At 47.1% G+C, this 11,865-nt stretch overlaps 1 protein-coding gene across 2 annotated transcripts in view; it reads left to right on the top strand.

The window, feature by feature from the left end:
- CUNH15orf41 (chromosome unknown C15orf41 homolog) overlaps positions 1-11,865 on the top strand; it is a 168,758-nt gene that overhangs the window by 54,902 nt on the left and 101,991 nt on the right. The gene's annotated exons all lie outside the window — the stretch shown is intronic.

The following is an 11,865-nucleotide window of genomic DNA, read 5'->3' as shown; positions in this document are numbered from 1 at the left end:
TGCTGGTTCTTCCTCCCCAGGTGCAGCACCTTGCACTTGTCAGCATTGAAACCCATCCTGTTCTCATCCGCCCACCCCTGTAACCTGTCTAGGTCTGATGGCAGCCTATTCCTCCCTTCTAGCATGCCCACTTCTCCACACATCTTAGTGTCATCTGCGAATATGAACAGGGTGCTTTTTACACCCCGTCCAAGTCACTGATAAAGATGTTGAACGGTGTGGGCCGAGGACTGAGCCCTGCAGAACCCCACTGTCCACATCCCTCCAGGTCAAAAATCACCCATCCACCACCACTCTCTAGCCAACTAGTGACCCATTTGACTGTATAGGTGTCAACGCCACAGTCTCCTAGTTTTTTAATGAGAATGGGGTGAGTGACAGTGTCGAAGGCCTTCCTAAAGTCCAGAAAAACTACGTCCACTGCTACCCCTGTGTCTAAGGATTTTGTGACCTGGTCATAGAAGGCCACCACGTTGGTCTGACAGGACCTGCCTCTAGTGGGCCTGTGTTGGTTTCCCCTAAACATAATATCCCCTGCTGGCCCCTCGCAGACATTCTCCAGCATTACTCTCTTAAAAAGCTTTCTCAGGACCGAGGTAAGACTGACTGGCCTATAGTTTCCTGGGTCCTCCTTCCCCCCTTTTTTGAAAATGTGAACCACATTGGCCCTTGTCCAATCCTCTGGCACCTCACCAGAGCACCATGAGTGCTCATAAAGCCATGCCAGGGGTCCCGCAATGACCCCTGCTAATTCCCTCAGCACTCTGGGGTGGAGATCATCAGGACCTGCTGATTTAAGTATGTCCAGTGCCTCCAGAAGTTCCCTCACTAGGTCCTCAGTGACCCTAGGCCTGGGTACACCTCCTCTGGGACCTACGGGGGTCCTGGTGGGGGGGTGACCAGTCCCTGCTCTGAAAAATGGAAGCAAAGAAATTGTGAAATAGGTTAGCTTTGCTGTCTGATGAGACGACCAGATTTCCTAGTGTGTCCTGCAGAGGCCCCACATTACCTGGTACCTTCTTTTTACCCCCTATGTATTTAAAAAAAGACTTCTTGTTGTCCTTGATCTGGGTAGCTAGTCTCAGTTCCATCTCCACCTTCCTGACTGCCCCCCTACAGCCCCGAGCAACCAAGGTATAGCCCTCCCTGGGGATGGCCCCTCCCTTCCATTGGGTGTACACCTCCTTTTTAGCTAGGAGACATTCCCATATGCTTTTGGTGAGCCATAGGGGCTTTTGTGCCCTCTTGCTCCCTTTGGTCCGTGTTGGGATTACCTCACTTTGGACTTGGAGGATCATCTGCTTAAGGAACGGCCACTCTTCGTGGACACCCAACTCCCCTCCCCTCCGGGACCTCAGCGCCTCCCCAGCTATTCTCCTTACCTCATTGAAATCCACCCTTCTGAAGTCCAAGTCGTCACCCGTGGACAGGACCAGATCCAACAAGGCATCTCCCCTGATGGGGCTGTGCACCTCCTGAGTTAGATGTAACCCCTTTATCTCTAATGTATTGATACCTGACCTCAGTTCCTACTAATAGGCTTTTAAAATTCTTGCGTAGACCAGTAGTGCTGTGTGCAGTGGACTGGATGAGAGGTTTGGGGCCTGTCCATGGGCTTGATCAGATCCCAGGTCCAGACTCCAGACCACCTCCACTGAGCACCCCTCAGCTCAGGACTTCATGCTAGCAGATTGTGGCTCTGCACAGCTGGATCGCCTCCAGCTAGCACCTACCTGTATGTCCAGATCAGGTCCTGGGCCATCTCCACACACTGATCTAGCATGCTGTGGCCTACAGGGCTCCCCACATGCTATGGCCTACAGGGCTCCCCACAGATCTGGAAAATTGGCAGGAGGGGAGCAGCAATTGCTGCTTCTCTTCCCCCATCACCAAATTTTCTGACTCATTAAGGCACTGTGTCCAGCTTGTAGTACCATGCCATCCAGAGGTTGAGCATTCTTGGTGTAGACTCAGTATGTGGTTTAATCTCTGCTTCCCATTCAGTGTATGAGGCTGGCTCTGTGTACTACTTCTGCATCAGATCCCACCCACAGACTGGCCATGCCCCACTCATATAGCCCATGTGGCCAGAAAGATTGAGCACTACTGGTGTAAACATAATTAGATGTAATACCTAAAATGTGTTCTATGTATGTGTGTAGTTACAAAAAAAAAAGGTAGTAGATTTAAACTAACAGTAAAGAGTATCTAAGAGAGAATTCTGTGGAAGGTTGAAATAGATATACAATACCCAAATCCAGGATGAGTTTAAATTTAAGATGACCTCCCAGTAATTAGATTTATAATTTTCCAAATATTGGAAGCTCATCTTAAATTCATTATCTCTTTCCCCCAGTGCTGCAACAGGGGAAAAAGCAGTTGGGGGAGGGGGGAGGCAGCCTGATCCCAGCCACTTGCCCCTTTGTGCCTGTGACTCCCCTCACCTTCTGCCTGCTACTCTGCCACTTGTACCCACTGCCTGATACCTCTGCCATTGTCCTACCTCACTGCCTGCCCTGCCCCACTGGCCACTTTTCCTCCCCCTGCCACCATATACCATGCTTCTGGTTGCTCTGGCTCTGGGTCCTGTGCTACCCTGAGCTTTACCAAGTGGGTTCCTGCTACCTCTTCTGACTGCAGGTGGTGTAATTTTACTTGATACTTGATTACAAAACAAGGCTTTGTTTTCCTCATTTTGAATAGGGAAAAGAACCTCATATTAGAGTCAAGTAAATAAACTAATAACTGCAGTTTTGTAAAAGGAAGTCTATTACTTGATGGTAAAACTGTCAAAATGTTTGGGTTCTCCCATAAATTGTACAGAACAAGATCAGTAAAACTAGTACAGTATCACAGTTTGAAAATCTAGGAATTCTATTTTGATCTTAATTTTTACTGGAGATGTTCAAAACATTAAAGAAATAGATATTCATAAGTAGGATTTTTCCCTATTTTTTCTTTTAGCTGAGTTACTCTTTTTAAATAGAGTTAGCAACACTAGGAAAAAATATCCACAGTGCAGATAGCATACATTGATTTCACTGATGATCTTTGACTATTGACTGTTTTGACTAAAGATCAACCTGCCTTCAAGTGTGGCTAATGTTCCTTGAGGTCAGCACCTCAAAAAATCTTCAGGTTATTTTCAAATTTGTAATAGCTGAAAGGTTCTGTAATAGGTGGAATTAAGGTTCGTTTATTCTTTTGTTCTGTCTAATTGGGGAGAAGTATATGCAGTTTTACTCCTGGCTATTATAGGTTAAGTTTGTGTGTGTATTTCTAGTGATATGTAACATACACTCACATACAATCTTTGTATATATAGTTCTCTGAAGACAAGGTAAAAGAATTGTGCCTTGCACTTGGAGAAGAAAATAAAGTCCTCATAGGGGAATCCATTCCACAGTCTCAAAGAGGCTGAGCTTTGTACTTTATTCCTATGGTAGGGTATTGTATAAAAGTATAGACAAAAGCATTGTCTTCATTCAGCTTCTTGAATGTTTTTGTCTATAGTCTCTCCTTTTAAAGATGGGAATGCAAAGGGAGACTTGTATCAAAAAGATTTTGGCTGGATACAGACATTTAGTTTCTACTGGGAGAATCATTCTTCTCCTGGTAGAAACCAAAAGTGTCTAGAAGTTCAGTCTTTTTCTTCTGGAGCAAAAATGACAACTCCAGGTAAAAAAACCCAGCAACAAACATAGCTGAATTACTTCCAGGAGACTGAACATTTATATACTTCTCCCTGACTTAACTTCTGGTAGAAATTTCTTCTGGTAGAAATTAATATCTGTATACATCTTTTATCCAGAGCTCTGACCATAGATCAGATCCCAATTATGGTACTCACCATAAAGAAACAGGGAGATGGTTGTTATCACAAAAAGATTACAATCTAAGTGTAAGATAAGAGACCACATAGAGATACAAGCAGATGGGAGAATCATAAGGAAGTAATTAGATAATACTAGTCTGCATAAGTTGCAGTACCTTAGCAATGAGACCATTGTTTCCTACTATAATATCCATGGATGGATCCAAAGGGAATGCAGTGGTCACCACTGCACCCCCCTTTTCACACTATGGAGTGGGAGAAGCAGCTGGAGAACATCCCAAAAACAAGTAAGAATACCACCTTCTCCCTTGGATCATCCATTCCCTTTCCCCTCATACTCAGCCATACCTCCCTTCTCTTGCCACTCATCCCTTCCCCTGCTCTCTACTGCTGGCCCAGGGGCAGTGGAGGCACAGCAGCAGTGGGTATTTTCCCCTCCCTGCCCAGTCTTCCCAGGAGCTCCCTGCCAGCAGGAAGTGAGAAATGCACCAGCTACTATCTCTATACCTGTCTGAGCCTGGCATCCAATGCAGCCACTCCTTCCAGCCTTAGCTGGGATGGCTAAAGCAGTGGGTGTTTCTCCCTGCACCCAGAGGCATAAGTAGAGGGTGAAGGGTAATTTAGGAGGGCAGGGAAGGGAGGTGCTGCTGAGCACAGATGGGATGGGAGGGGGTATCGAAACCTGTGTCAGGGAGAGATTCTTACCTACTTCAGGGATTTAAGTCCCCTGCTTTTGCTCCTGTGGCACAGTCTGACCACCTTAGTGGTAGTGGGGGAGATAGGAGTGAGGGAGTGCAGCCACCCTTTAGTGTCAGTTGCTACTCCTACACCCGACTTTTAAAAAACCTGGATTCATCTCTGCACGTGTCTGACAATAGACATTCAGCACTGTTCAGAGACTAGTCCTTGCAAAAAACTCTGCAGTAGACAGTTAAATAATAACTTGCCCATACAAAAGTTATTTTTCTAAACCAAATGCTTAAAATTTGGCTTATACATAGAAGCATCATGTTTTTATCCTTCTGTGATGGGACCTCATGGCAGACTGTCTCCATTCTCTGGGGCTTCACACCAGCAGGCTCAGTGGACTCCAGCAAGCTGCATGTGCTTGTGTATGCCTCTCTGAGTACCTGCCAGCCTGGACAGGGGGAGTCTGCCACATGGGGATTGCAGCAGAAAAGCCTGGAGCAGTAAGGTAGAGGCAACCGTTGAGGGCAACAGAGAACCTCAGACCTCTGAGGACACGGATAAATTTGCTGTAGTGATAATTCCTGCTTACCACTGGAACCAGCTGTGGACTGTAAAGTAAACCCTTGCCAACAGTGAGAGTGCAGTGTTGGGAGTTTTTTGTGGGGAAGAAGGTGAGCAGCCCTCAGTGGTGAAGCAAGACATTACGGACTAATTAGAAGAGCTGGACGTGTACAAGTCCATGGGGCCGGATGCAGTGTATCCAAAGGTGCTGAGGAACTTTGCTGATGTGACTATAGAGCCACTAGCCATTATCTTTGAAAACTTGTAGCAATCAAGGAAGGTCCCAGATGATTGGAAAGGGCAAATATAGTGCCCATCTTTAAGAAAGGGAAGGAGGAGGATCCAGAGAACTACAGAGCAGTCAGCCTTACCTCAATCCCCAGAAAAATCATGGAACAGGTCCACAAGGAATCCATCTCTAATCACTTGGAGGAGAAGAAAGTGATGAGGAACAGGCAGCTGGATTTGCCAAGGGCAGGTCATGCCTGACATTACCTTCTATGATGAGATGCCTAGCTCTGTGGATATCTCCCACAACATTGTCACAAGCAAGCTAAGGAAGTATGGGTTGGATGAATGGACTGTAAGGTGGATAGAAAGCTGGCTGGATCATCAGGCTTAAGGAGTAGTAATCAATGGCTCAACATCTAGTTGGCAGCTGGTATCAAGTAGAGTGCCCCAGGGGTTGGTCCTCAAGCCAGTTTTGTTCAATCTCTTCATTAATGACCTGAAAGATGGGATGGATTGCACCCTTAACAAGTTTGCAGATGACACCAAGGTGGGGGGAGTAGTAGATACCCTGGAGGGTATGGCTAGGATTCAGAGGGACCTCGGCAAATTGGAGGATTGGGCTAAAACAAATCTCATGAGGTTCAACAAAGAAAAGTACAAAGTCTTGCACTTAGGACAGAGAAATCCCATGCACTGCTACGTGCTTGGGACCAACTGGCTAAGCAGCAGCTCTGCAAAAAAGAAAATGGTGGTTACAGTGGACAGGAAGATGGGTATGAGGCAGCAGTGTGCCCTTGTTGCTAAGAAGGCTAACAGCATACTGGGCTGCATTAGTAGAAGCGTTGCCAGCAGATAAAGAGAGGTAATTCCCCTCGATTCTGTACTGGGGTGCCCAGTTTTGGGCCTCCTACTACATAAAGAATGTAAGCAAGTTTGGAGAGAGTCCAGCAGAGGGCAATGAAAATGGTGAGGGGGCTGGGGCACATGACATCTGAGCTGAGGCTTAGGGAACTGGGCTTTTTTAGTGTACATAAGAAAACTGAGGGGGGATTTGATAGCAGTGTTCAACTATCTAAAGGATACTTAAAAGGAGTATGGAGCTAGATCAGGAGTGGGCAATTATTTGGAGCCATGGGCCACATAGGCAATTTTGGGGAGCTGTTGCTGGCCAGTCAGCACCCCCAATCCCCTCTCCCCCTGCAACAGCTTACCAAATCCAGAGCCCACAGGCCCCGCAGGTCCTCCCTGCCACCCTTGCAGGCCATATGCAGCAGCTGAGCACCTGGCCCCTGCCTACCCCACGCCCACTTGGAACTCACCCTGGCCATAGTGGACCAGTTCTGAACCAGCTGGTAGCCAAATGCACAGCCCCATTCCCAGCCTCAGACCACCCTGAGCACACTCCAAACCTGCCTGGCCAGAGTAAACCACCCTTAGTCCAGCCTGGAACCTGCATACACAGACAGGGCCTGCCCTGCACCTGCTTCAGTCTAGCCCACCTATGATGAATGGTGGTGGCAAGGCAGAAGCTGTTGCTGGGTGCAAGGGAAAAACAACTGCCCCCTCTGGCTGCTGCTGGGCCTTTCTTGGTAGGGCTGTCTGGAGCCTGCACCCTTAATGCCCTGTGGCTCCTCTCCACTGCCCCGCTGGCTGACCCAGTGATGACAGCAGAGAAGAGCTGCCAGGCAGCCTCTAGGTGGCCACAGCAAGGAAAGCCTGGCAGCAGCAAGGTGGGGGCAACCGGTTTTCCCCCGCACCCAGCAGTAGCTTCTGCCTGGGTGCTACTACTGCCCTTGCTGCTCATTGTGGGTGGGCCAGTCCAGAGCAGGCACAGGACGGGGTTGGGGCTGTGTACACAGATCCCGGCTGGTCTCAGTGACGTCCTGTGGGTCTCCAGTGCCTGGGAGCCAATGCCTGCATTTGCGCTTCCTCCCCACCCCCCGGGATGATTCGAGCAGAGTATGGGTCCTGAGGCAAATCAGCTTGTGCAGGGCTCAACACCCCACAGCACTTCTGCAGGAGAATTAGCAGCGTGGCACACCGGCCATGTGGGCAGGGTTGGCGGCCAGAATTTCCGGCCAGAAAGGCAAAAGAAGCCCACAGCCCACCGGGTGGGCTACACACAAAACACGACGCACCCCAGCCTCTCTGGCCAGCGTGGCTCCCCTCCCCCGTTGGTCCTCCACTGGCTAGTCTGGAGCTGATTTGATATGACAGTGGCAGGTCAGAGCAAGTGTGGGGAAGGCCTAGGTCAGGGCTGTGCCTATGGGTCCCCGCCAGTCTCCATGGGGCTAGGGCCAGTGGCGGCAACTGAAAGGAGCCACCCTAGCCCCACTGCATACCCAGGGGGTAGCAGGTTGTGTGGCATGGGCCAGATGACACCTGGGGCAGGGGGGTAGAAGACACCCACCACAGGTTGGCCAAAGTCCCTCCGCAGGCTGGATCCAGCTTTCAGGCCATATTTTGCCCACTCCATATTTCAGCTAGACTGTTCTTAGTGGTGGCAGATTACAGAACAAAGAGAAACGGTCTCAAGTTGCAGCAAAGGAAGTTTAGGTTAGATATTAGGAAAAACTCTCTCACTAGGAAGGTGGTAAAGCACTGGAATGGATTACCTAGAGATGTGGTGAAATCTCCATCCTTGAAGGTTTTTAAGGCCTGGCTCAATAAAGCTTTGGCTGGAATGATCTAGTTGAGGATGGTCCTGTTTTTAGCAGGGAGTTGGACTAGATGACCTCCTGAGGTACCTTCTAACCCTAATTTTCTATGATTCTGTGATAAATATTAAAAACAGATTGTGTTACATTCAGTCTTCCCCAGTTTTGCTGTAGTGTTTTTCCTAGTTAGTGAAGTTAGGTTTTTTTAGCCCTATATATAATGATCTTATAATATAGTATCTTGCCCCACAGGAATTTGTACCCTCATGACCAAGACCAAGTCTTGGTGGTGTTAGAAGTGTAAGAAGGGATGAGGATCTGAAGGGCATCTTGGGTGTGAGAGAGAATGACTGGAGAGGTTAGTGTGGGGAGTGTGTACCCTTGTGGCCTTGACTGCCTTAGAGTCTTGTCACACCCTTCAAAATTCATCCATTTTGTCATAATGCTTGCTGATATATTTGTTTCTGAATTATCATTACTTGTATACAGATATCCAATATTTTTAATATTGTAAATTTTTTGGCCGTGTTGTTTTGTAGCAGTGTGCATCTGAGTTGAATTTTATGTTGTATGTAATAGTAATTGTTAGTTTTAAAATTGCCTTTTGATTTCTTTGAGTTTCATTTGTTCTTCCACTGAGAGACAATAAATAGAAGTGCTCAGCTTCTGTCCAACTCTCTTACCTTTCTGATTTCCCCTCTTTTTAGTCTCCTCTAAAGTAAACGTCTCAGTGTTACTAATTTTCTTTTATACAAAAGGGTTTTTTAGGCTACAAATAATTATTTCCCATTTTTGAACAACCTCTTTCTGCTGTACTCCTTTTTATACAGAGCAGGGCTGTCCAACATCTAAGTGGCCAGGGGCCACATGCCATGCAAAGCAAATCAGGGACCACAATAGCTCAAGCCACAGGCACCTCAGCCAACCCCCCCCCCCCACACACACACACATGCTCTGGGCACATGGGCAGCCCCCCTCACCCTCCCCTCACACATTACATCTACACCATACCATGGTTCTCCTGGCAGTGAGGGCTGCATCAACCCCACTCTCTAGGGCAAGAGTAGGAAGCAAAAGCTGATGGGGAGGTGGGGAGCCTATAGCCCCAGCTAGTGACTGTGTAGGAGCCTGAAGCTGCACATTAAACTCTTGCAGGCCATTTGTAGCCCCCAGGCCACCAGTTGGACAGCCCTGATACACAGTAACCAGAACTAAACACTATATTTCTGAACACTCTGTTTCAGGTAAGAGCAAACATATAACTAGTGTTCTGCATTCTTACTTTTTATTTTCAAAAAAAAAAAAATTCCGGGAATTTTTCAGGGTTTATCTTCCAAACTGAAAAAATGGGTTGATATTGGGATAAAAGGAGGATGTCACTGAACATGCCCCCCTGGGTGGGAAAGTCTGTAGAGGAAAGGGGTGGGGAGGGAAGAACGCATCACCCCCCCAGCCCAGCACTGGCCTCAGCTGCCTCCCCACACCACCTGGGGGACCCAGAGTGGGGGGGCTGGGGTGGGGCCAGCCTCTACTGCGCCACTGGGCCAGAGGGGATGGAGCCCCTGGGACCCCTGCACCCACACCACCAGGCACTGCCCAGGCGGGCAGGGCGGGGAGAGGGACAGAGTGGGAGCTCATCTGGGGGGCACAGGAAGGGGGTGGCAGCTCCCCCTGCTGCACAGGTCCCAGGGGGCACATGAAAAATGGGTGCAAATCACTAAAAAAGAATCTCAATAAAAAATCAGGTAATTTATTGGTTAAATTCAGTAAAAACCAAAAATGTGGAACGCTACCTTATAACCTGTATCAGTGGTGCTCAAACTTTTTCACATTGGGACCCATTACTATAACTATCAGCTTGCCATGACCCACACCCTCCCAGGCCCTGACTCACAGAGACAGAGAGAGAGAGAGAGAGAGAGAGAGAGAGAGTGAGTGAGTCTGTGTGTGTGTGTGTGTGTGTGTGTGTGTCTCCCTCTCCCTGCCCTTCCCCTCCATCTGCTGCATCCAGCCCCCTCCCTCACTGCCTTATGCTTTACACTGCTGTGCTGTGTGCTTGCCATGTCCCCCGCCATCCCCCCAGCTCCATGCAGCCTGGCAGCGTTTCTCTCAGACCTCCCCATAACCTTTTAAAAATTTTTTGCGACTACTTCTTTGCATAAATAGTATTAATTTGTCTCTATTTCTTTGCGATGTTTTAGGTGTTCTGCTTTTAATTATCCCTTCAACCAATTTATTAGCCACCAGAGCAAATCTTACTGGTTTGCAACTCCCAAGTCACCAAACACCTCCATATCAAAAAATATTTATAATGTTAGTATATATTCAGCTCCAATCCTATGGCTTATAGTAACTGAATAGAATTTCCCAGAAAAGGTACAAATGAAAGAACAGAGAGAGAATTAGTACCATTGGCAGAATTCATACAACAGTCTATTGAAGATTGATTTCTGTGTTCTCGGAATACGTACCAATACGAGTCAGAAGTTCCATAAACAGATATAGCTCTGAAAAAAAGGTAGAAGTCAAACATTACCAGTTTTTCATAGCAACCCAAAAACTGTTTTGCTTGTGTTTTTATAACTTGTTAGATTATAAAATACAGAAAAGACTTCTGCAGGCACAGATTTCTTGCAGAATGGACATATTGCTTCATTTTCTGATGTAGTGACACGGCAGTAGCATTTGCACTAGTGTTTCATAGCACTGGATTCAGTGCAGGCTAGTTTCCTCATACTGTTGGGTCTGAGTGCGCTGTAGAAAGAAGACTTCTGTTCTCTGGAGTAAAGAAAACCTGGCCACATGACTCACAAAAGGATTCATCTGTTGTTTGATCCTTAGAGCAATACTGACTGGCATCTGTGATACTTTCTGACTAACGTCATGTCCCAATTGGAGGTAGGGGCAGCTGGATAGGAAGAATAATTAGAGGCAAAATATTATTTTAAGCTCTTAGATATATATTTATTCAAAAATTCTCCTATGGGATTTAATATTTGACTCAATATAAATTACATAATACATTTTCTAATGTATTATTTTTGTTTATTTAACAAAATATTTGTTTATTAATTTTTGCTCCAATCTCAGACAGTGATTCAAAAGGGGTTAATGCTGGGGTTTTTAAACTAAATTGGACACTTTAGAAGGCCTGCCTAAACCATTATTAGGGCCTTGTTACACCTTATGCTGTGAGCCACACAATTGTTGATCGGTGTAGTGCTAGCTTGGAGTTTGAAGCAGTCACACCCTTAGTCTAGAAACCTCTGAGCGTCCCCCACCAGCATCACTGTGATCTGCCACTAGAGGCCTGGTAAGCAGGGACAGGATTAGGAGCTGTAGCTGTGAGTTGTCACTAGAGTGCTGGTAAACCAGGACAGGCTTCTATCCCTACTTTACAGGCAGGGGTGTGAAAGATCCTGGGATACTGAAAGACTTCAACTTGGGCAACACATCTGTGGGGAGTTGCTACACTTTAATGGAACAGGAGCTGGGTAGTGCGGATCAGAGATGATCTTGCCCTGGAGTAGAGTAACTTTGAGCTGCATAACGAGTGCTTAACACGAATCTAAATTGTTAATGTGTAGATAGTCCAGGGGTTAAGCGCTCCAGGAGCCACCCAAAATTACCATGCAACAAGGCCCTTAGGCTTTCCCAGATGGTGCATTTTAGAACCTTGTTACATAGCAATTTCAAGTGGCTCCTGGAGCTCTAAACCCCTGGATTGTCTGTACATTAACACCTGAAACTAAGCACTTCTTATGCAGCTCAGTTACACCACTCTTGGGCAGGACTATCTTTGATCTGTGTTACCCAGCTTGTGTTATGCTACTTGTTAGTGTGAACACCTTACCTACCCCTCCTTCCCTGCTGGCCTGGATCAGGGCCACT

The sequence above is a fragment of the Crocodylus porosus genome, unplaced genomic scaffold (genome assembly GCF_001723895.1).
Source record: "Crocodylus porosus isolate Cpor-Errol unplaced genomic scaffold, CroPor_comp1, whole genome shotgun sequence".
Taxonomy (NCBI): Eukaryota; Metazoa; Chordata; order Crocodylia; family Crocodylidae; genus Crocodylus; species Crocodylus porosus.
The sequence above is the reverse complement of the archived record's forward strand: the minus strand, read 5'-3'. Positions and strand labels throughout refer to the sequence as shown.